The 25,359-nt window shown below is 39.1% G+C and overlaps 1 long non-coding RNA gene across 2 annotated transcripts in view; it reads right to left on the bottom strand.

Moving 5' to 3' along the window:
• LOC118581215 overlaps nucleotides 1-25,359 on the bottom strand; it is an 85,491-nt gene that overhangs the window by 4,909 nt on the left and 55,223 nt on the right. For both annotated transcript variants that reach the window (XR_004944671.1, XR_004944670.1), the window contains exon 3: nucleotides 19,808-19,903. This is a non-coding gene — a long non-coding RNA (uncharacterized LOC118581215). The remainder of the gene's footprint in view (nucleotides 1-19,807; nucleotides 19,904-25,359) is intronic.

The raw sequence follows: 25,359 nt of genomic DNA on the forward strand, positions 1-25,359 counted from the left end.
GCTTTCACCCCAATATCTGGTCTGGGGTTTTTATGAAAAGACCATTTAATATTCAAGTTACATAATCCTAATAAATTCTTGTATTCCACCAACCTGGACTGGTTAGAGTCTTTCTATGGTCTGCCTTTGCAGTTCAGATCTGGGGTACATAGAAGCTGTTGTTGTTGTTTTGTTTTGCAGCTCCTCAGGAAACCCACACAACAAAAGCCAAGCGGTTTGTAGTGATTTATTACAGCAGTCCTCAGGAACTCATACACGGACTTCAGATACAAATGTGGGTAGTCCTCTGGATCTTCTGGGGAAGTCCTGGAGATGAACAAACCCAAGGCTTCAAGCATGCTAGGTCAACACTTTCCCAGGGAGCTATCTACCCAGCCCCAAAGCCTTGTATTTTCACTTTACATGATGCTTCTGAGAGTTATGTTGTTGGCTACAGCTACTGCCATTGTTTAGATAGAGTTTGGCCCAAAATGTTCTATGCAGACAACTTCATCTCAGTGTAATGGTGCTGAGAGCTAGTGAAATTTTTTTTTTTGAGGGCACTCCCCTTAGGATGAATCAATACCTGTGTCTAGGAAGTAGATTAAGTCTCAAGAGACTGGGTTGGTCTGGGTGTGGTGGCACATACTTTTAGTCATAGCTCTAGAGAGGCACAGGTAGGCAAATCTCTGAATTTGAGGCCAGCCTTGTCTACAGAGTGACTTCCAGGACAACCAGGGCTGTTATACAGAGAAATCTTGTCTCAAGAAACAAAACAAGCAAACAAACATACAAACATAAAACAGCCAGAGACAGCCAGACAGCCATGGGAAGCAGGAGTGTTACCATGACAGTGGACTATAAAGTTGAATATCTCTTTACTTGGTCCAGTCTTTTTTTTTTTTTTCTGCTTGTTTTTTTTGGTTTTTTGAGACAGGGATTCTCTGTGTAGCTTTGCGCCTTTCCTGGAACTCACTCTGAGGCCCAGGCTGGCCTTGAACTCACAGAGATCCGCTTGCCTCTGTCTCCCGAGTGCTGGGATTAAAGGCGTGCGCCACTACCACCCCAGCTTGGTCCAGTTTTATAATCCCTTCATCTCTTGCTATGTGATCTTCCACTTGTGCCCCTGCTGGTATGTTTGCACTAACATATGGAGATGACAGCTTGAGATCCCTATCATACACGGTCACCTCACCTAGCATTCAGAATTGGGGGCCAAAATAAACCTCTTTTCTCTATAAAGCACCCAACCTCAGTCACTTAGTGACAAAATGGACTGAGACAGTTTGGGACTCTAATTCCCTCATTAAATCTGGGGAATGATCCCTCCAGAAATATATTATCAATATATATATATACATATTCAAAGATTTATTTATTTATTATGTATATAGTGTTCTGCCTGCAGGCCAGAAGAGGGCACCAGATCTCATTACAGATGGTTGTGAGCCACCATGTGGTTGCTGAGAATTGAACTCCGGACCTTGGGAAGAGCAGCCAGTGCTCTTAACCTCTGAGCCACCTCTCCAGCCCCTCAATATGCATATTTTTAAAACCTTTATTCTCTCTAAAATGATTGCATTTGCTTAGTGATACACTGATACATTGTATAGATTCCTTTATTTTTAACATTTGGAGAAATTTTATATAAATTTTAAAAGTTTATTATGTATTCGTTGTTTTCCATGTCAGGCAGAATAATTACCCCCCAAATATCCATGTCCTAACCTCTAACCCCTGTATATAAGGTGTTGTTATTAGATAATAGACTTAAGACGACAAAATGGTCTTATTTTTGTAATTATCCAGTTCTATTAGGTTATTCAGGTAGACCTAATCTAATGCTACAGGTCCTCAGATTAGAGAACCTTTCCTAGTTTGGGTCAGAACAGAAGACGTGACAGCAGAATGTCCAGAGAGGTGCAATGCTGCTGGTTTTGAGGATATAGAAGGGATCCATGAGCCAACATATTATGGGAATCCTTCAGCTTTAAGCTGTAAGAGGTTAAAAAAAAAAAAAGAACTCTCCTAGAGCCTGCAAGGAGAAATGAAGCCCAGATTCCTTCAGTTAAGTCTAATAAGACCCATACTGGGTTTCTAGTCTCTAGACCTGTAATAAACATTGTGTGATGTTGGTTTAAGCCACACATCTATGATCATCTATAACAACAATAGTGTTGAATGTTGTGTGTGTTTATGTGTACTCAAATCATAGGGCCCTTTCTATGAGGTCCCCTAATTCCATTCTGTGACAAGGTTCTTTTTTGTTTAAAAAAAACACACAATTATTTAAAATTCATTTTTATGGGTATGAGTGGTTTTGCCTGCACATATGAATGTGTGCCATGTCTGTGCTTGGTGCACTAGGAGGTCAGAAGAGAGTATTGATCCTCTGGAACTGGTTACAGATAGTTGTGAGCCACCATGCAGTTTCTAGGGCTTGACTGAGTTGACTCCAGTGGGAAACCTGCTCGTGGCTTTGGAACACCCATGTTACACAAACTCATAAGGAAAGAATAAACAATAGCACATGGACAGTATCTGTTAAACACCTGGAAATAAAACTGTATAAGCTGGGTGGTGGTGGTGCACGCCTGTAATCCCAACACTCGGGAGGCGGAGCCAGGCAGATCTCTGTGAGTTCGAGGCCAGCCTGGTCTCCAAAGCGAGTTCCAGGAAGGGTGCAAAGCTACACAGAGGAAACCCTGTCTTGAAAAACCAAAACCAAAACAAAACCGTATAACTACAGGCTCAGTCAGGGAGAAATTTCTTTTGCCCCACGTTTATGTGTGTATTATATATGCACATGTGTGTGCATGTGTGGAGGCCAGAGGACTATATCAGGTGTTCTCCTTGATCACACTCCACCCTATATATTGAGGCAGGGTCTCTCACTTGAACCCAGAGCTCACTGATTTAGCCTGTCTAGCCAGCCTGCTTGCTCCAGAGATTCTCTGTTTACACTTCCCACACACTGAGATTCAAAGCTGGCCACCACACCCGCTAAGTATTTATGTGGGTGCTGAGGATCAAAACTCAGGTCTTCCTGCTTACACCACTGAACCATCTCCCCAGCCCCTAAAGAAACTGCCTTACCAATACTTAAATAATTCTAGGGAACTGGTTTCTATTTCCAACCTAGATGCCATCTCAGACAGTGCTTGGGAATTATCTTATTGGTGACTAGTTACATACCTCATTATCCTTGTATATCATATGTGTGTATTAAGGCTATGGATGATCAGTCTTTGGTAAAGTCCTATGTCATGGGCCTAGTTTTGGTCTGATTTATAGGAAGAGCAAAAGGCCTAATGTCAATGTTTTCACCAAGTCCTTCTGAATAAGCTACTCATTTATCATTTCATGAATGGGATATTTTAATCATTTAAATGTTAATGTTCAAAAAAAGACTTGCTTTCCAAAGACTATTTCTTATTCATAGAAGAGGTGAGATAAGCTGGTCTTAACATATGAAAAAGCACTGTTTTATAGAAGTCGAATTCACTGCAAATTTATAGAGGGGGTAAAAACAGAGATTGTGGACAGATCATAAGTTTGAATACAGTTTGCAAGTACACAGAAAACACAGCTCAGTGGGCAGGCATGCCTGCTGCACAAGCGTAAGGAATGAGTTCAAATTCCCAGCACCTATCTAAAAAGCATACACATGCCGCACACATACATACACACGAGAAAATAATAAAAAATTTAAAATCTACCAGCAATAATTCTTAGTTTCAAAAAAAAAATGTAGCTGATACTAAAAACCATGGCCATTTGTTTTAATATTTCTGATGCCATTTAGATTCCTTCTTGCTGTTCTAGGGTCTGTCAGTGTTAGAGAGGCATCATCAGACTTGTTGACTCTGAGCTCATAGTTCATAGTCCCTGAACTTCCCAGGCTTTTATTGCACATGGACTGGATGTTCAAACCCCATGCAGATAGCTCCTTTCTTTCCCTGCTTGTTGGTGAGAACATTCAATGATCCTTACGAATGCCTACTCAGGAGTAGCTTAGCCAATAGATGGGAACATTTACCTGCACACTGGATGTGGCACCTGGTCCATTACATTCCCCCGGGAATCTATGTTGGCTCCATGTTTAAATTTAATCACAACTCTGCTCTTGTTCAAACTTCATATCCACTCTACTTTGAGACATAAATCAAGTCTTAATCTAAAAGGGAGAATTTTTCTTTTTGAGATGTTCTTACTATGTAGCCCTGGCTAGCCTGAAACTCACTTTGTAGACCAGGCTGGCCTTGAACTCACAGAGATACACCTGCCTCTGCTTCCTGAATGCTGAGATTAAAACGTATGACATCAATTAAAATTTTGTATATATTAAAATTGATTTTATAATAAAGGAAATTAGTGATCTTGTTGCAAAAGAACTTGGGTCTAAAATTTTAATCTCATTCATTTCCCATGGGAAGAAAATTATATATTGATGTGCCGTATCTTTAAATATTTATATATTATTACAAAATCCCACTTATTCCTTATTTATTAATGAGAGAATAAATTGTTTATTAGTCTCTGCCAGTTTGAAAATAAATAGAAAAGCAGAAACTAGGTTCTTGGGAGAAGGCTTAGAGATGTACCTGCTTGACAAGCATGAGCACTGGGATTCATACCCCAGAACACACAGAAGAAGCAATCCCCCCACACATGGTGCACATCTGGAATTTGAAACCTAAGGGCTGCTGGTGGAGACAGACATGTCCCTGAAGCTCACTGGCCAGCCAGCCTATTTCAAAGGATAAACAAAACTTTTAATTCCTTTCAGTAACACTGAAAGGCCAGGGGTGGGGGGGGGGGTGGGGGAGGGGTGTCTATAGTGTTTAGTCTTATAAGAAACTGCCAAGTGTCTGTAAAGTGTTGGTGTCCTGCTACAGTCACTCCACATACATGCTACTTGGTGCTGTCTTGTCTGATTGCTGTGTAGTATTTCAATGTGATCTAATTAAGGTTACTATAAAAATGAGCATTTTTCCCCCCGTAGCTGAGGACCCAACCCAGGGCCTTGTGCTTGCTAGGCAAGTGCTCTACCATTGAGCTAAATCCCCAACCCCAAGCATCTTTTAATGTACACATATGAAATCTACTTATCCTTGTGAATTGTTCAAATAATACAAGACTTGAAGACTTTGGGGATTATCAAGGGAAAAGAAGACATCTTCGGCTCATTTGTATCCAAGCAGGGTCTTACTGTGCAGCCCTGGCTGGCCTGGAAGCCCAGCAGGCTTCAATCTCAGGCAGATCTGCCTGTTTGTGCCTCCCAAGTGCTGGAACTAAAGGTGTGCACCGTCACACAAGACCTTTTGCTGTTTTATTGGACTGTTTCATTAATGAATTATAAGTCCCTTATACACTCTGGAAAGAAGTTTTTGTTTTAGAATATTTTAAAATTATTTTTTATCATTCTTTGAGAATTTCATATAATGCATCTTGCTTGAATTCACCCCATCTCCCAGAGCTACCCTTACCTCCCTACCCATCCTCAGTTTCCCTTTTTTAAACCCATCAAATCCAATTTGTGTTGGCCAATCATTCTTGAAAGCAGGCACACCCTGATGTGTAGTCACACCATTCAAGAACACTGACTCTCGAAGCTGGGCAGATGGATCTCTGATCTCTGTGAGTTTGAGGCCAGCCTGGTCTACATAACAAGTTTCAGGATAGCCAGAACTACATAGTAGAGAGACCCTGTCTGCAAAAAAAAAAAAAAAAAAAAATCCAAAAGGAAGAAAGAAAAAAAAGAAGAATGGAAAAAAGAAAGGAAGGAAGGGAGGGAGGGAGGGAGGGAGGGAGGGAGGGAGGAAGGAAGGAAGGAAGGAAGGAAGGAAAGAAGGTAATTCATTCTATTCTAGCAGCTATCAAGTACCAACACCTCCTTAGCTCATGGCAGGCTATCCCACCCACCTCCCTCTCTACGCTGGGATTTTGTCTGGCTTGAGCTGGAGCAGGTGTCTGAATGCTGTCACAATCCCTGAGTTCATACTGCAACTACCCTGTCGTGTCTGGAGAACGGTTCTCTATCAACCTCCTTTGGCTCTCACAGTCTGGACAGCAGTTCCTTATCAGGTATTTTTCCATGTGTGGTTTGTTTGCCTTTCATATTCTTAACAGAGCATAATCAAAACATCATTTTGATTGTTTCTTTTTAATGTTCATTGGTGTTTTGCCTGCATGTATGACTGTGTGAGGGTGTCAGAAACCCTGGAGTTACGGACAGCTGTGAGTACTAGTATTTGAACCCAGGACCTCCGGAAAAGCCAGTGCTCCCAACTGCCGAGCCTTCTCTCCAGCCTCAATTTTGAATGTTTTTCAACTTTGATGAAGTCTAACTTATTTTTTGCTAGAATTCCTACTTTCTATGTTTTATTGAAGAGAATCTTGCATCATTTAAGTTCACAGATTTAATTTTTTTTTCAGCTCTTACAATTTAGGTGTATGACCATTTCAAGTTAATCTGTGAATACAGTACAGGGCACAGGAAAGGGATCTTTTTCATGTGGACCAACCTCTTCTAGCAGCATTTGTTTAAAAAAAAAAAAAAAAAATCTTCCCTTACCGACTTGCCTTCACATTTTTATTGGAAATCCCTTGGTGTTATGTGTCTACCTCCATTTTGTAATGACCCATTGATTTATACATTCACCATCCTGTAAGAAACCAGGCCTTAATTACTTCCGTTTCAAAGGGAATCTTAAAACCAGGTAACGTTATTAAACCCTCCAACTTGTTGCTCTTGTCTTGGCTGCTCTAGAGGGACTTTTGAATTTCCACACATATTTTAGAATCAACTATTTTATTTCATAAAAATATTGGAGCTTGAGGTGTTTTGGTTGGGACTGTGTGTGGGCTTTTGTAGATTCATGTGAAGACAGCTGAAACCTTCGCACGCTGAGTCTTAGTCTGTGACAGTGGGTCTTTCTTTCCTTATGTGTGCATTCTCACTCTTCTCAGCAAGTTTGCAGCTTCGCTGTACAAGTCATGGGGATAATTTCTTCTATTTGATCTGAGAATTTTATATTTTCAGTGGCACCATTTTAGTGGTTTTTGTTTCTTGTGAGAACATGAGCATCTTAAAAGACAGTGATACAACCCTCAGTAAAGGTCATAGCAATTTTCACATTGAATAGAATGAGCATCTTTGACCATGCTTTTCCTTCATTAGCTGTCCATGGGCCTTTATGTACCTGTTCCAATGTGTCTGATGTATCTACTAGAACATTCACTTTATGTACATTTAAAATCTACACTGACAGTATAAAACAATAGGTTCTACTGTTTATTATTTCTGCTAGGCACTATATTTTAAAATATTTACCTTATTTATATGTGTGTGCCTGAATGATGTATTTACACCACATGTGTGTAAGAATCTGCAGAAGCCAGAAGAAAGTGTTGAATCCGTGGAGTTGCAGGCAGTAGACAGTTTTGGGCTGACATGTGGGTGCTGGGAAGAGTAGTCAGTACTCTTAACCACTGAGCCATTTTTCTATTCCTAATATTTCTGAAAGACCACATATTGTTAATATATGGGGTCCTCTTTTGCTTTTACCAGCTGCATGGCCTCACATCCACAATATTACATCTATATAACTCCACAGTGATGGATGCCATGTTGGATTTAAGCCTCTGCTATCAATACCATGATGGTTATCATTTGATTTGCTTCCCTTTCTGGTTTTTTGTTTGTTTGTTTGTTTGTTGCTTTTGTTTTTGTTGAGATGGTTTCTCTGTGTAGCCCTGGTTGTCCTGTAGACCAGGCTGGCCTCTAATTCAGAGACCACCTACTTCTGACTCTCAAGTCTTGGGATTAAAGGTGTGAGCCACCACCACCCAGCTGTATTTGTTTCTTTATGCATTTACACCTAGAAGCAATATGTGTGTCCATTGAATTACATTCTGTTGTCTTCAGAATGGCTTTACCACTTTACTCATAATCCCTAAGACTTTCCATCATTCATCTTCCTAATTTTTTAGTCTACTGGGTATAAAGAATATTGTCATTTTAATTGGGGTTCCTCTGGTTACTAATGAGTATGAGCACATATTTTTATGTTCTTAGCTCATTAAACTTACTCTTCTAAAAACTGCCTATTTATAATCTTGGACAGTTGTCCTATGGGGACTTTTATTTAGTTATTTTTATGACCTTGGCATTCTTTGTCTCTTGCAAATACTAGTTATTTGTCAAATTTAGAGGCAAAATATAATCTTTCATATTGTTATCTGTTACAAGATATAAAATCTTCCTCCAAGAATCTGCAGGGTGTCAGCTATCCTGGAGAACACAGCACAGCAGAAACACAGGGAGATCTTCTCGTAACATACTAGACAGAGAACTAGTTCCTAAAAATTGTACTCTGAATTCCACATGCACACCGCAGCACACATGAGCCTTCATCCACTCACATGCCATACACAATAATAGTTTTACATTAGTTTGAAATAAATAATAATGATGAACTATATAGGATCTTACCTGGGAATAGGTCACTACATAAATATTTAAAAATTAAGTTCATTATGAGATATTAAAATAGAAAATTTACCAGAGAGCAATTCATTTTTTTTAAAAAAAATTATTTATTTGTGTGTTTGTCTGCAGAGGTCACAGGAGGGCAGCTGGTCCTCTGGAGCTACAGCTGCTGTGCTTGTGAGCTGCCCAGTGTGAATGCTGGGAACCAAGCTCCAGTGTTTTGAAAGGAGGTGAGTGTTTTACCTCTGAGCCATCTCTCCAGACCCACAGAAAATAATTCTAGCCAAGGGTACAGAATAGTTTACAATCACTGTCTTCATTTTAACCCTTTAGTTCAACGGGCCCTTTTTCATTATGCACTGCACACACTCTGTACCTTTGGGCAGTAATGAAACACACAGAAACAAACTGGCCACGCTTAATATGATGTCATTGAAAATATTTGGCTTTCTCAGACAGGCAGTGGTGGCACACGTCTTTAGTCCCAGCACTAGGGAGGCAGAGGCAGGCAGATCTCTGTGAGCTCGAGGCCAGCCCGGTCTCCAAAGCGAGTTCCAGGAAAGGTGCAAAGCTACATAGAGAAACCCTGTCAAGGGGGGGGGGGGGGGAAGAAAATATATGGCTTTCTCATCAAAAACAAAACAAAACAAAAACCCAACCAGAACTCCATGGAAGCCATTTCAAATGGAGAAATACAGACTTAGGGGTTTCCACGAAACTACAAAAGTAGTGTACAAATACTGTTAGATTAGCAAGGCACACAGGACCACTTTATCCCACTGTGAATTCGGGATTTCAATTTTACTTTACATGGTGTGTTCACAAGTGCAGGTGCTCATGGAGGGCAAAGGAATTAGAGGTGGCTCCATGAGACCCATTGTGGGTGCTAAGAACTGAACTTCAATCCTCTGCAAAAGCAGTGCCTATTCTTAACCATGGAGTTATGGCTCCAGGCCCATTCAAGAGTTTAAAAATTTACTTTTTTTATCAGCATGTATGTGTGTGTGCATATCTTAGCACATATGTGGAGGTCAGAGGACAAACTGGGAGTCATGTCTACACTTTCACAATGTGAACTCCAGGAACTGAAATCAGATCATCAGGCTTGGTGGCAAGTGCCCTTCCCCTACACTAAGCCGTCTCGATGACTAAAGTCAAGGATTTCTTATATCACCCAGATAAATTTCCACAATGTGCTTATTACCTAAGTGTCAGGCAAGGAGTCTTTTCAGATCCTTTGTATGTGTGTATGGTGTATATGTGTGCACCTGTGGATAGGTGCACCTGCCCATATGAGTCCATGTGTACAAAGGCTAGGCTCCGTGAGCACTTTACATCTTATTTTGTGAGACAGGGTAGGATCTTTCAATAAACCTGGAGTTCACTATTTCTGATAGAACTGGCTGGTCAGTGAGCCCCTGGGATCCGCTGGTCTCCACCACCCCAGCACTAGGGTTACAAATGTGCTACTGAGGCCAGCTTTCTATGTGGATGTTAGTATCTGGACTCAGGCCTTCCTGATTGTGCAGAAAGACCATTTCCAAGCGAGCCATCTCCCCAGGTCTCCAGACTTCCTTTGAAAAAAGGCAAGCCATACATCTGCCTTCACAGTGCCAAGTCTGTACCACAAAAAAGGAAACTACAGCTTTCTATCCTGAATTTTCTTTCTTTCTTTTCTTTTTATAGACCAAATTCTGGTAAGACCTAACAAAGTCACTGACTCATTTTTTTCCCCTAGAATAAAATACTTAAAGCCTTTTAAGTATAAAAATATAAGATGACAAGGATTCCTTATTAATGTCATGTTCCTATGACGAATATTTTTAAGCAGCCAAAGCACATGATTTGGGAGGAGAAAAATCCAAAATAAAAATATCACTTAACTGATGTTGTTTTGTAACAATGATGCACCCTGTAATCCAGGTTGACCTTAAACTTGTGGCAATCATCCTGCCTCAGCCTCTAGAGAGCTGGATCACAACTGCAGGACACCACACTCAATTCTCATTTAAATTCCCAAACCACACAAGTGTACAAAGAGAAAAAGGTGAATGGAAAAAAAATCAATTAGGCAGAAACAAAGCAAAACGATCTCTGATGGTTTTTGAAGCTGTAGGATATAAAACCTTTAAGTGGTAGTACTTATGTCCACCACCTCACTTTCTTCCCAAGGGGAACACGAATCAGTAGCGTCTACCTACATTCGGTAGTTTTGAAGGTAACTGGTGGTTTGCTCTATTCTGCCCATTAAAATTACATAATACTTTGTCTTTTAAAAATAATTTAAGGCCTTAGCCAGAGTGGCGGTGCACACCTTTAATCCCAGCACTGGCAGGCAGAGGCAGGTGGATCTCTGAAACACAGAAACACAACCAGCACAGCCAGGCTACACAGAAAAACCCTGTCTTGAAACACCGACAATAAAATGATGAGGATGAGGATGAGGATGCCCAGCAGACAAAAACTAATGAATTCTGCCCTGGAAATGCATGTGCTATAACCAATAAATAAAATCCATCAAAGAAAGCATGGAAGAATTGAAATACCTTCAGGCTGGACCAAACTTTCCATGCTGATGTGATTCAGTGCTGCCATCCACAAAGTTCACGCTAAAGACCTGCACAATTGAGTCCCCCCACCAAAACAAACAAACAAAAACTCATAATTTATATTTGAAATCTACAGAGTTTTTTTTTGTATGTTCTTTGAGTTTGTTTTTGGGTTTTCCGTGTAGTTCTGGCTGTCCTGGAACTCACTCTGTAGACCAGGCTTGCCTCAGACTCACAAAGACCCACCTGCCCCTGCCTCCTGAGTGCTGAGATTAAAGGTGTGCACCACCATAAAGACAAATCTAGAGTTTTGTGTTGGGCCACATTCACAGCTATCCAAGGCTGCATGCAGCTCACAGGCCACACTGAACAGTTCTGCATCCCTTTTCTCAGTATCCTTATCCTCCAGAGGGAGAGGGTTGAAGACGCACTCCATTTTCAGACTATTGCATTCTGAGGCCAGCAAAATGTCTCACTGGGTATAATGCTTGCTGTACAAGCCTGATGACCTGAGCTCAGCCTGTGGAAGCCACAAAAAGGTGGAACAAGAGAACTGACTCCACAAAATTGTCCTCTGACTTCCACATGTGTGCTATGGCACATTGAGTCTTCTCTCTCTCTCTCTCTCTCTCTCTCTCTCTCTCTCTCTCTCTCCCTTACAAAAGTATTGAGATTTCAAGCCAAATATGTTAAACTTAAGAAATCCAGATATAAGTATATAAATGGCAATGACCAATTATTTTTCAAATAATATAAATGAAAACTAAAGATCAATTTCTAAATGGGTACCACACACATGATCTTGACACAAATATTCACAGATGGGCTGGGAAGATGGTTCAGTGTTTGCCATATAAGTTGAGGAACAAAGTTTAGATTCTCCGGGATCCATAAGTCCAGTGCTCTAGGGACAGAGAGAGAATTTGAGAGATGCTGACTGGCTAGACTGTGGACTTCTGAGGTTCATGTCAGGGACCCTACCTAAGTATATAAGATAGAAAGTGATGGAGGAAGACATCTTACATCAACTTCTGGCCTCCACACACATACATGCATACACATACATGCACATAAAAATGTTCATGGATCCAGAGATACACTAATAAAGCATTTATTCTCAGTAATGGAAACTAGTGCATACAGGAAAATAAGACATTAGAGGATGATTAGACCACAGGCCTGAATACCAGGTGTTTGGATGGGTCTACACTTCATTGTATCTAGCAGGGGGAAGTCTTTTGCCTCACCCCTTGGCATTGTTATAAATAGCCCTTTTGAATAAAGTTCTGGGCCAGTGGATATTGATCCAGGTCCTCCCAAAGCTATCCTGTGTTTCTGTCTTTCCTCTCATTGGCTAGGCCTATCATTCTATCTACAAGTTCCTTATTCCTCTCTCTTCCTCATAGGAACCCTTTAAAAAGGTGGCAGCAGGCCTCCCTCACTCTGCAAACCCACTGCCTCTGGATGTTTGGCCATCCCAGACACAGAGCCAGTTTGCTAGCATCAGTGTATTCTGCCACAACACACAGTAGGACAACTGGACAGTACGAGCCTTTTTAAAAGAAACTTCTCAATCTTTACTCAACTGGCAAATGAATTAAATCTCAACAGTCAGAACAAGTGGGGGGTAAATTAGGGCTGACTAGCAAGGCAATGAACAACATGAGTCTATGGATACAAAACTGAAACCATTTAAACAGACTTGCACATACAAGTCTAACCGGTTCTTTCTCTTTTTTTCTACTACATTCAAGTGGTCAGGTACAGAGTAAATGCAAAGATAAGAATTAGGAAAATCTCACTTACCACACACATCAAAACTCTCTTATACAACATACGAATGTGACTTAGCACACACACACACAAAAAACAAACAATGGAACTGTTCTTACATATTACAAAATATCAACCACAATGCAACGTATTTTTTCACTTTCTCTGTAAGTCCTGTCACATGACTGCCTTTACATTTAAAATTTGATATCAGAGTTCCAAAACCTTATTACAAATTCCTTCATCAAATGTGAGTGGTAAAACTTCCTGATGGTACTGAGAAATGGCTTTTCATGACCAGTCATACCTCATTAGGTAGATAACTCCAGATTATGGAAACAGAATATATGTAAGATTACATACTGGCATTAACACGGAGACCCAAATGTGTATGGACAGGTAAGACAGGTACTGGCATGCTCAGCAAGCATATGCTATCCTAAAACCTAAGATTCTGAAACAATGCCACTTCATGTCAAAACACAGTGATTCATTTTGCCTCATGTGTTCACAGGACCCAATGTCAAAGATCAAAGTCTCAACATGCAAAGGAACACTGTGAGCCAAATGTTATTACACAGGTAATACCAAACCTGGGTTCCCCAAAAGAATCCCAACAGTATCTCAGCACCAGGGAAGTCAACGAGGCTTGCTCCCTAAAGATAAAGGCACTTATGATCCTAGCATCTGCTTTCAGTTCATCTTTGTACATATACTTTTCCACAAACAATTAAAAAGAAAGCCACTCCTGGAGGGGGGGAGGGTTGTACAGATTTAAGAACACACCTATGCCAACAGAAGAGAATTTCACAAGCTAGAACTGCTTGACAGGCAAATTTTGCAAACAAGGACAAAGTTCAGTACAAGCAGAAGACAGCCAAATACATGTCCGCAACCACGCTGTTAACTCATGGAATATCTTACACACCAAACTAGACAGACAACACCCACATAACACACTTGCTAAAATTCTGGCTCTTCCCTAAACCCCACTACCCCCAGGAAAAAAGCCCAGGGATACCAGGGTCCTGAGCAACTTAGCACAGAGTGTGCTAAGTGTAAGACCAAGCCAAACAAAACCATAACAGAAGAAAACACACCCAGGCACAGGCCACACAGACAGATCAAAGGCAGAAGGCCAGACCACCAGGATGTGGCCGCCTGCGACCCCTCAAGCAGTTCACAGACCCCAGAGGCCTCCTGGCTCATGGAAACACTGCAAACCCAGCATGGACCCTCTCAGGACGCTTGTCCATGCCCGGGACAGGATTGCCAGGCCCTTGGCCACCCCAGGGGGCTGCTGGTGGCGTCCTAACGGGCCAGAGAGTCCCCCAAGACCCTCAGAAAGGCAGACAACTGCTTACAGCCATCTCGGAGGCGGCCATGACAGCAAAAAAGAGCGGATTTTTTACGACAACTCCCACAATGCCCAAGGACTACAACTCCCAGAGTGCAGCGGGCGGCCCTGTTGTTAACCCTGTAATGGCTCCAAGGCTGGCGATCCCTGCTCCTTGCCTCATCCTGAAACCAAACTGTTGCACCTACTTTCAACCCTCACAATCCGAAACTAACTTAGAAATTTTTGACCAACAACCACATTTACGCTATCTTGACTCTTTCCTTTATCATAAAAACAATCTCAGCTTCCCAGAACATTATCCCTGGCAGAGTACTTTTTGTTAGTCTCCAGAGATGTCACACTGTCAAATACTCACCATTGCAAGGGTACATTTAGGTTCAATTAATTTTCCCTTTAACCTTTATAATTTTCTTAGCATTTTCTAAATTATTATAGCTCACAGAATCTTATACTAAACACTATTTTAATTTAAAATACATTTTCTAGATCTCTGGGTTGCAAGAGGAAGACCATCCTGTAGCTGCTACAATGTTCTAAATCTCTCCATTTAATAAAATCATTTTTCTTCAAATACATTAACTTACAAACTTCAAGGAATTCCAAATGAGTCTTAATAAGAAAACTTAATTGTGGAAAACTTACATTTTCAATTTGAAGCTAAAATTTTAGGAAGAAAACCCCACCTGCTAACAACCTTTCTCCACAAAAGACTGTCAATAACAACAGCACATAATACCATTTTCCCCTGACTTTAGAATGCCAAAGAACCCCAACAAATAAACATTCTTATAAGATTTTAAACATATACTGAAAATTCATTCTTTCTGGAAAGTGCACAATTGCATATTTTATTCATGAGTGAACTTTTTCAAAGTCTGTTTGGATTTAATTTTAAAAAAAGTTTTAAATGCATTTCCTTCAAATATTTTGGCCATAATTTCAGTAAAAACTAACAAGTAAATGTTAGAGATTAATGCATCATCAATATAACTTAAAAAGTCCATGATGTCCGTGTATAAACTGACATCCCCAGCTGATAACTGACTAAAGGACTAAGCGATGGTCTGGGGTTTGATGTGTGCACTAAAACGCAACCAGCATTCTTCCAAAATGTCTGTTGTTTTTCCTGTTCTCAACTATAAAGTAAAAAGGACTCAATATCTCCTTTTTCCACTGAAGTATTTTGCAATTTGAAAGGGCATTCAAAATATATCATGAATTTCAGATCACAAAACTCAGAAATCCTACAACACAGATGAAACCTCCCCAACAAAGCCTTGCTATATAAATACATTGTCAGTAAAATTCTTCAAATTCTATTTTAAATGATTCCCTACTTAATGTTACAGTTAGTTTATTAATATATTTTACATCTAGCAAGCTACAATGAGAAAAATCCTTATGCATCATTTGCTTTCTTACTTATTTCTATTTGTACTTAAGTAAACAATTACGGCAAATGCTACACTATATATATACTAAAATATAAAAATTATAAATATGTCTTTAAAATTTTAGTTTGTTATACTAGTTTAGATTTTATATTTTTCTAATTTTTACTTAGCACTTTAATTAGTATTTAACTAGACAAAGTTCTGTTTTCCTTCTATTTTTAAATAACTACCAAAACATAGATAATTGATGCATATTTTATATATCATTCTCTTGCTGTTAAGTATTTGATTCATAAGAAGGCCCAAGAAACAAGGGAGAAATGAAACTGATTTCATATATTTATCTATGCTTCTAACTTTCCTCTCAGGGTTATGAAACTTTTTTCTACTAGATCAATCATATTTTCTTTTACTTTAACTGTAACAACAAAAATTAAAGTAATTGTATGAAAGAACTTTATGTAAGAATTACAATAGAAAAATTTTCTAATCTTTTTCTGTTTACTATAGTCTTTCTGTGAAAAACAATTTAGCTCAAAATATCTTGTCTAATTAATTAAAATAATCCTTACACTATATACCTAATATTAATAAAAATATCTTTATAGGAATAGGACAATTTTACTGTGGAAATGAAGTTCTTTAACTTCATATCAAGAAATTTACTGTTTCCTACCAATGTTCTTAAATTCTATTTTACTACATTAATTCTTAATGTGTATTTTTTGCAACATAAACTCTCTATTAAATATTTTTCAAAGTACTTATATCTAATTGTATTAATATATTTAAAATTACCAGATATCATGTGCTTTTGAGAATATATAAATCAATTGAATATAAACATGAAAACCTATTTCTTCTCTCAAATGTGTGCTGGTGATGCATCTAAAACATGCAGCCTTTCATAGTTATAAGAAATTCTATGTGTAATTTCTATAATCATGTCCTTGTTTTCATTTAAAATAATACTTAACAGAATCTTAAGCTGTCTGTTTAAATATTATAACTGCATTTTTAGGCTATCTGGTTTTAAACATCTGCTTTTTGTTCATGGAAGTTAAAACATCCATGCAAATAAGCCATGCTAATAAAGTATTAGTAAAAGTAGACTGGGTTGCTGATTTTACAATATGCCCCAAAATTAGACTCTCTATTCTTATCTTACATTTCTGCTGTAACATAATCACCAAAATCTGAAAAGAGGCCACACAAGAAATGCAGGTTTTTGACAGATTAAACAAATTGTTTATATTTATATTCTGGCCCTTCAAAACAATTATTTCCTAGCATGTATTTAAACACCTTTCCTGTTAGTGCTCAAACCTTAATTAATTTGAATTTCTTGGCCTGATTTTCAAGCAAGGACCTGTCTTTCAAATTTACCCAAATAGTATTTTTTTTTTTTTATTGAATTGGTTGACGTTTATATTTAGGATAATTTATCTGGAACAAATAAAACCTTTGTTTTTTACTTTGCATCATAAGTATAACTTTCACTTTAATTTTGTCATGTTTTCAATACTTTTCAAAGATTCCTCATGAGAATCCTGTACTATCAGTCTATGACAAAGAACAAGCAAAATATTTTTTCCCTTTCTCTTTAACCAACAAACTAATCTTTTTAAATAAATATTTCTGATTAAGTCCTTTCATTTAACTTAATATTCCACCTTTCTGTCACTTCCATGCTCTCTATCAATTAGGACAAGAAGAAGAAGTGCTTGGTACTTGTTACTCTCTGATTAAAATGCTCCCTTGTCAACTAATAACTAAAGAGTAAATCTCCTTACCCAAAGAAGGAGAGTTTTAAACAAAATCATACAAAAAGAAAGAAAGGAAAAGTAAAGAAAGAAAGAAAAAAAGAAAGGAAACCCTCACAGTTTTTTAGGAGGCAAAACGTGATATTTCTCTACAGAAATTAAACAAACAAACAAACAAACAAAAAAACCCTAAGTAAATGATTATGGTCACCCCTACCCTGTGAAAAATCTGAATGGACTGAAGGGTATTTGAATTTCTGAGTTTAATGCTAGACAGCAAAGGTTTCAAATAATATAGTTAATGCTGGAAACTTTTTAAAAAAATTCTGTTTTAGATTTTGTCACAAAGCTATCATAACTTCACAGTTCCTCATAGCCACAGTTGTTCCATATTTTATTTTGCCATTAACTTGTCTGGGGAGTGAAGGATCTTATTCATAACTCCACAGTTTTAAATTTTTCGTACTACATTTCATTGCTAACTGATACCATCTGTCTCCCCAAATTTTCTAATACATAATAATGTCTATTGAAAACATAATATTTAACTTAAACTTCAAATAAAATGAAATAAAAAAAAACCCCAAAGCCTAAAATGTCTAACTTTTAAAATGTCTTTCTAGCTCTATATCAATTTCTTCAAAATGAAATCTTCAGAACACCGCACCCTCTATGGTGGATATATTAAATATCCCTTGATTTTTGACTTAGCCTGGATTTTTAAAAAGAAGTATGCTGTTTCTTTGCCACCTCTTTCACCCCGTAATTTTCTCCCTGAATCCGATTTTTAGTCACTAACTCACCTGCCTTCTACACAAGAACTTTCTGTTCAGAAAACTTTCAAATTCCTTCCTTTCCTCCTTCGTTTCTGGGATGTGCCTGCTATATCAAATTCTAGAGGAGGGACATGATCATTATTCTGGGCCGTTTTTTTTTCCCCTTCTCTAAGTGATGTTTCCAAGACTTGTTTTCTCAGTCTTCCCTCCATACAACTGCACCACACACTACTCAGCTCCTTTCTCTTTCTTTTTAAAAACAGAACAACAAATTTCACCTAACTATTCTCTCCACCTAAACTTGATGGCATATTCTCATTTTATTGGGGGGTGGGGTGGGCGGGGGGGTGGGGTTGGATATAAAAATACTGCCTGGCTGAGATTCTCTTCCCCTACTCTGAACATAACCAATTTCCAGTCTCTGGCAATTTCTTGTTCACCTTGTCTGCCATGGCATTCCTTTTGAGGGTTCTCAGATGAATATATGAAGTTGGAGAGCACAGGTGGGTAGGACCACAAGAAAGAATGTCCACCCACCACAGCCTTGACCCTGCTCAGTACAGATGGTATCTTGCTCAACACCGACCTGGATGTTTCAAGAGCAATCCAGAACATGTAAATTCTGTATAGATAGACATTTTTTAAAAATGCTATCCCCTTATGTCACTCTTTGCAACCTTGGATTATCTCGGCTAACTTCCCCCAAAGAATGTGATCTTTATGAAATAATTTTGCATATGCACAGTAGAAGTCTTTTTCAAGGGTAGACAAGTTGACCACTCAGAGACCCAACCTAGGCCTCTGGCTGAAGCAGTATAACCCCACCAAGTTTCTCCAACCCAAACACTAATTTAAGTACTGCTATTTCTATTGCCTGCTCACAGGCTCACGAGAGGCTGAAGGTAAACATTTAACCACACTGCATCTCGATACATTCATTTCTGACTTGATTCCATCACCCAGCAGAACAAGCAGACCCTAGAATAAGAACAGACAGGAAGGCACCATCCAAAGAATAAGCTAAGATGGCTTTATTTTGTGGCTCTGTCCGTTTCCCCAGCCATTCTCCCAACAATGGAGGTAGGCTTTGCCCTTACACAACAGCAGCAAGGGGTAAAATATGGAGAGCTTCCAGCAGTCCCAAACCTTTACAAAGTACCAACCATAGACTAGTAAGACATTGGTGCAATAATATTATTTTTAATAAGAAAATGCCAAGTTAAAAGCCTTCTTTAAAATTTTTTACAGATATAGTAGGTGAATGGTTTTTTACAAAGAAAAAGACATAAGTGGGTGCAGAGCCACAAAACCTTCATCTCTGCTTCATCCTCAGCACTACCAGCTTCTTTTTCTTCAGGAAAACAGACAAACTAAGCAAGCACACTAGCACATTGGTCCTCATTCAGGAACCCAATGCCATTGTAACTGGGGAACAGACACAGTAGGGAGTCTTTCAACCTTCAGAAAGACGCCCTCCAACCCAGCCCTGGCCAGCATAATTGTAAAAGAAACTAGGCAAAGCATTCCCAACCTTCTGAAAAGATTCCTGCCTCGTCCTCTGCTCAGGACTCCACGCCACGTTAATCTGACTCATTAGTTCCTATCGAGACAGCCGGCAATGTAAATCCAAGTCCTAAGCACACACTTCGTTAAGAGTGATTGTTTAAAAAGCCAAGCTGACTGGTCCTAAACAGCAACAGATTAGTGTGAACCACTTACCAGGTCCAGCACCAGCTGCAAACAATTCTTTCATTTGCTTGATCCAGCAGAACTGCCAAATTCCCAAACTTCCGTTCGGTGTAGGAAACTAAGTGCCTAGAAATAATCAGAGTTTCCCTTATTAAGTTTTAAACGTAAACTACAAATCCAACCTAAGATTTTGAGGCATAAAATTAAACAATTCCCCCACCCTCCTCCACAAAATCCCTCTTTTAATTCCATCTCTCTTTTAATTAATTTGGCAGAATTGCCTGCCTTCTCTGCTATGCTTTCTACTTAGACATGACTCTGAAAAGGAAGGATTCCCATCCCCAGCCACCCTGCCACCCTGCCACACACCACACACCACACACACACACACACACACACACACACACACACACACACACACACCCTTCTTCCTCACTTAAAATCTCTTGGAAGCATACCACCACCAGCTTCTCTGGCTTCACTATACCGTAGTCCTGGCCAATTTTCACAAGGCTTCTATCCTCTTGTAAAATGTAAAATGAGGGCTTGCACCAGACAGGCTCCAAAGTCCCACTTAGCTCTAACAGTCTTTAAGTGGCCGTGCTGATCCAGAGACACTGGAGTATTCCCACAGAAGCCCCCACATTTGGACTTGGTTCTCTATGTGACGCTGCTGTCTCTCTTCATTCTGCCTTCCCTCCCCCTCTCAAACAGTGATGATTTAGCAAAAGGCTTCACTGCAAATTTACTTTCTGAATAATCCCATAGAGCCCAGACCTATGGAAGGTCCACCAGAGATCCTATAAGTACACAGAGAGAGCAACTTGGGTCAGTTTTGCTAATTATTCATTATCAACCAAAATGATGAACCTTCTAGATGTAACCTCATCCCCCATCCATAATGCTCTTTATATAATAATTCTCCCCTTCCACATTACTTAGCTTTCACAGTGTTAAAAAAAAAAAAAAAAAAAAAAACATGCAGTTGATGAACATTGTACTTCTGAGAAAATTTTCCTGCATCATAATTTAGTATCTATTTTTCTCTGCACTGAGTCCTGCCTTGCTCTCCCCTTCAATCTAATTCATTTCTTTCTCCAAGAAACCATTCAGCATCACTATAAAGATAACTTCATTCTTTCCTTGGAAACCGAAGTGTTTGATGACATGGCGGCACTTGTTACTTAACAGGGGTCCTTCAATTTGACCACGAAGACACTGACATCAGTAATTAGTGGCAAACCTATGACTGGAACCTAGAAGCAACGTAGCTCTTCTGTGAAAAACACCATTTATTAATGCTGCAGTAATTCGAGAGATGTGCTTGCATTTAAAACTTTAAAACAGTCCCTGTCTTGTGTTTCTTAGTTCAGGACTTTTATCCACGAAACCTACACTTCTTCTCTTGCTAAAAGGCAACTAACAAATAATCAAGGATGCAACTCCCTCATTCTTTTTTCTAGCACCAGCGGGACTTGGCTAAAGAGCAAGATCACCAGTAAGCTCAGATCAATTGGAAACATCTCCACGATCAGGACACATTTAAAGTCTTTTCAAATGGTGATTTTGTATTTGTGAAACTGTTTCTTACCAGAGAGACAAACTACTTCAAAGTAAGCTCAATTTATATTTATTAGCCGAAAAGTAAACAGGTGTCCAGACAAACACATCTTCTTCCCTTTGTATACAGAATCGAGGCTTGGAAGGATCCCCACTGCCTCAGGTTGATGCAGGAAACCCAACCCTTATTCCTCACCCCAGTGGGGAATGTTAAGCTTGCAGTATACCACTGAGCTATATACCCAGTCCTGATATTTTTAATTTTGTAAATATGGGCAGCATCTTGTTACAGTAAGGAATCAACACCACTGAATGTGGACTCAGTACCCGAATATTACCCAAAAAATAACCCTTCGCTTTTGGAAGTGTTTTTGTTTATGTGTCTTCATGGCAGTCTCTCTCTCTCTCTCTCTCTCTCTCTCTCTCTCTCTCTCTCTCTCTCTCTAACACACACACACACACACACACACACACACACACACACACACACACACACACTTTGTGATACAGCTCTATGACTTAGAACATAGTTGCTGTAATAATAACTATTCAAAACACAGAAGAAGAACTTTGAAAAAACACATTATTTCTGCTAATTCAAAATTACGTTACAAGCCACATCATCACACATCTCTTCTCACAGCTCATGTGACCACCTTTAGACTGTCACTTAACTTGGTCCCTGATACTGGCTCCGTCCCTTCCCTCCCTCTCTCCCTCCTTTATTTCCTTCTTTCTTTTGAGGCAGGGTCTTACTCTGTAGCCCAGGCTGGCTTCTAAGTCATGGTGATTCCCCTGCCTTAGCCTCCAGAGTGCTACAGTTACAGGAGTGCCACCGTACCTGAGTTTGGCTGCTCGATTTCCCTCTGAAGCTCTCACCTGGGAATCCAAGATCTTCAAATAGTTTGAGATCAGAACCCCAAAGTCTCCCAGCATTTAACTGAGTAAAGATAAACGATTCTTACTTTTCTGGTTTTGGTTTGTTTCTTTTTCTTTGGGGATCTGTTATGCTTTTCTTACAAATTTACTTCTATAATTTAAAAAGGCAATAAAAATAAAACAAATAATGTTTTTACCCAGGATTTGCATTACATACCCACTTATAAGTTACTAGTCTCCTAAGAACTAAAGCCCTGCTCATGAGTCCAGAGAAACTTTAAATCTAAGCACTGCCTTGTATATGCACATAACATGCCGTCCTAATAAGATTTTATAGGTACATGTAGCATTTTTTAGTATTAAAACTAGTAGGTCCCAAGGTTTCTAATATTTTTCACTGTTTACTACAGACATTTTTGAATGAAGGAGGGCTGGTATAATAAGCATCTGGGCATATATCACCTCTGGTTAATAATTACCAATTTCTCATAATTGCCCCGTTGTCTTTTTCCCACTAAAATACTCTAAAGGAAATTACAGATACCATGTTTTCTCTTTCTTCCTTCCTTCCTTCCTTCCTTCCTTCCTTCCTTCCTTCCTTCCTTTCCTTTTCTTTTCTTTCTCTTTCTTTCTTTTCTTTTTTTTTTTTTTTTTTTTTGTGTTTTTTTGAGACAGGGTTTCTCAGTGTAGCTTTGCACCTTTCCTGGATCTCGCTCTGTAGACCAGGCTGGCCTTGAACTCACAGAGATCCATCTGCCTCTGCCTCCCAAGTGCTGGGATTAAAGGCGTGCACCACCACTACCCAGCAGATACCACATTTTCTACATAACCACAATTTCATCATTATACCTACTCGATTAACAATCATTCTTTAATCCCAGAGACGCATTCCAATCTTTCCACTCAGAATTTGAGTTCCTCAACAATGTTCATAAGCCTCTGTTCTGTTGTTAATGAAGTACTCCAAAACCAGCTCTAAGGTAACATTCTAGCTTGTTCTACCTGGCTTTCAGCACCCTGTCAGATCTGCTCTGAGCAGACTCCCTGCTACCGCTGCAAAACATCCAATCATGCTCTTATCTGCGCCCTTGACTCCAATATTGATGAGAAATAGACAAGGGAAACTGTGCCATCTCCAACAGATTGTCTCCCTCAATCATCAGTGTTCACCAAAGAGCACAGAAAAAGAAAAAGGAGGACCACAGACCCCAAATAGAATCACATGGGTTTTAATGGGATTGTTCCTCTAATATTTCAGTAGTGGTCTATGTGATAAACTCAACAACATATAAAGATGATATACAGAGTAAAATTCATTGAACCTCAGATTTGTTTTAAGTTTACATTACCTTTAATCATTTAATTAATTCATCAAAAGTGGTATTCTTGTAATCCACAGTGATGAAACAACTGAGTTATTTCAAAGTCGGGTAGAGGGTAGGTAGGATTAGAGATTGACCAACTATAAAATATAAGTAGTATTTAGAATAGACGCTAGAATAAAAGAGTTCTCTTAGCCTTTTGTAGAAAATAGAGGCATAGCCGGGGTTGGTGGTGCATGCCTTTAGTCCCAGCACTCAGGAGGCAGAAGAAGATAGATCTTTGTGAGTTCAAGGCCAGCCCGATCTGCACAGTAAGTTCCAGGATAGTCAGGGCTACCTGGGGAGACCCCAACTCAAAAGATGAAAATAAAAAGGGAGACTGAGAGAGAAAGAGGCATAAACAGAAAGCTAAGATTGCTCTTTCTCCTCAGCTGCATTCTTCTCTTCTTCCCTTTGTTTCATTTTATGAGGTACTAAAGCCTCTCACACATGAGGTTTTTCATATAAAAAAAAAAAAAGAAAGAAAAAACCTCAAACAAGAGCTTTGCCATGTCTACATGTAATGCTGTCTTTGTTTGTTTGTTTGTTTGTTTTGTTTTGTTTTTAGAGCTGAGGATCGAACCCAGGGCCTGGAGCTTGCTAGGCAAGCACTCTACCACTGAGCTAAATCCCCAACCCCGTAATGCTGTCTTGAAGGCTTTTCTTCCCTGTCATTTAGGGTAGGAACATTGCTTGGAAAGCTAACTGACATTCTTTTCACCTTTACCCCTTCTTCAAGAATCCATGAGGTACCTTATGTGGTTGCTTTTAAAGGGTGATTACATAGAATTGATGAGTCAAGAGAACAAACTTACTATTTGTTTATATTTAATAAAACTATATGGGGGAATATATTAAGAGCTACCTCTTTATTCCATTATAATAAAAGCAACCATGCTAAACTTTAAAACTAAGCAAGGGATCTATAACACAAGTTTGGAGTAAAGAATTTTTGCTGAAGGCATAAGAATTGAGTGTATTCTTCAGAGAAATATGCTTTTGTATTAACATCTTTCCAAGCAACACACCAACATGACTAGATTTACATATACAAATAAATATATAGAAATGCTTATGTTCCCATAAATAATTTATCTACAAAAAAAGAATATATAGAGTCAAAGTGAACTACCCTCAAAATGAGGTGGATGAACAGGGTAACCAGAATTTAAAGACAGTCCTCAGTATTTTCCTTTAAGTTACAAAGAATATTCCAGGAAAAAAATTAATATTTAAGTTCATTGTTGGCTACTTTCCATAGTAAAACCTAAAGGTAAGATAATGACAAACAAGCCAGGAGTGGAAAAGATCTATACAAGATCCCTGGTGATATAAAATCCAAGAAGTCCACCTTGAACATGACTGTAGTGCCTCCTGACAGGTGAGTGAATGGACAGATGGGCTGTGTATACTTCCCTACAGATGACTAGTCTAATGCAGCCTGCCAGCCATAAGAAAAAGAACACACACACACACACACACACACACACACACACACACACACACAGATTTTTTTAAGGTGTCTCTAAAGATGATGCTCACAGTCTGAATGCTCTGTTATGCCATCCTTTGCTGGCATGCTGCTGTCCAGGAAATAGAATGCTGGTAGCATCACTTACTCATCTAATAACTATTCACTGGTGGTCTCTGTGTGCCCGGTAGTAGATAGATACATGAGTCCTAAAGTGAGAAGAATCTTTGGAGAGCAATCTAACTCAATTCAGATCCTCTATCTATGGGGACAGGAGAGGTTAAATGACTGACTAGCATCACTCAGATTTT

The sequence above is a fragment of the Onychomys torridus genome, chromosome 4 (genome assembly GCF_903995425.1).
Source record: "Onychomys torridus chromosome 4, mOncTor1.1, whole genome shotgun sequence".
NCBI lineage: Eukaryota > Metazoa > Chordata > Mammalia > Rodentia > Cricetidae > Onychomys > Onychomys torridus.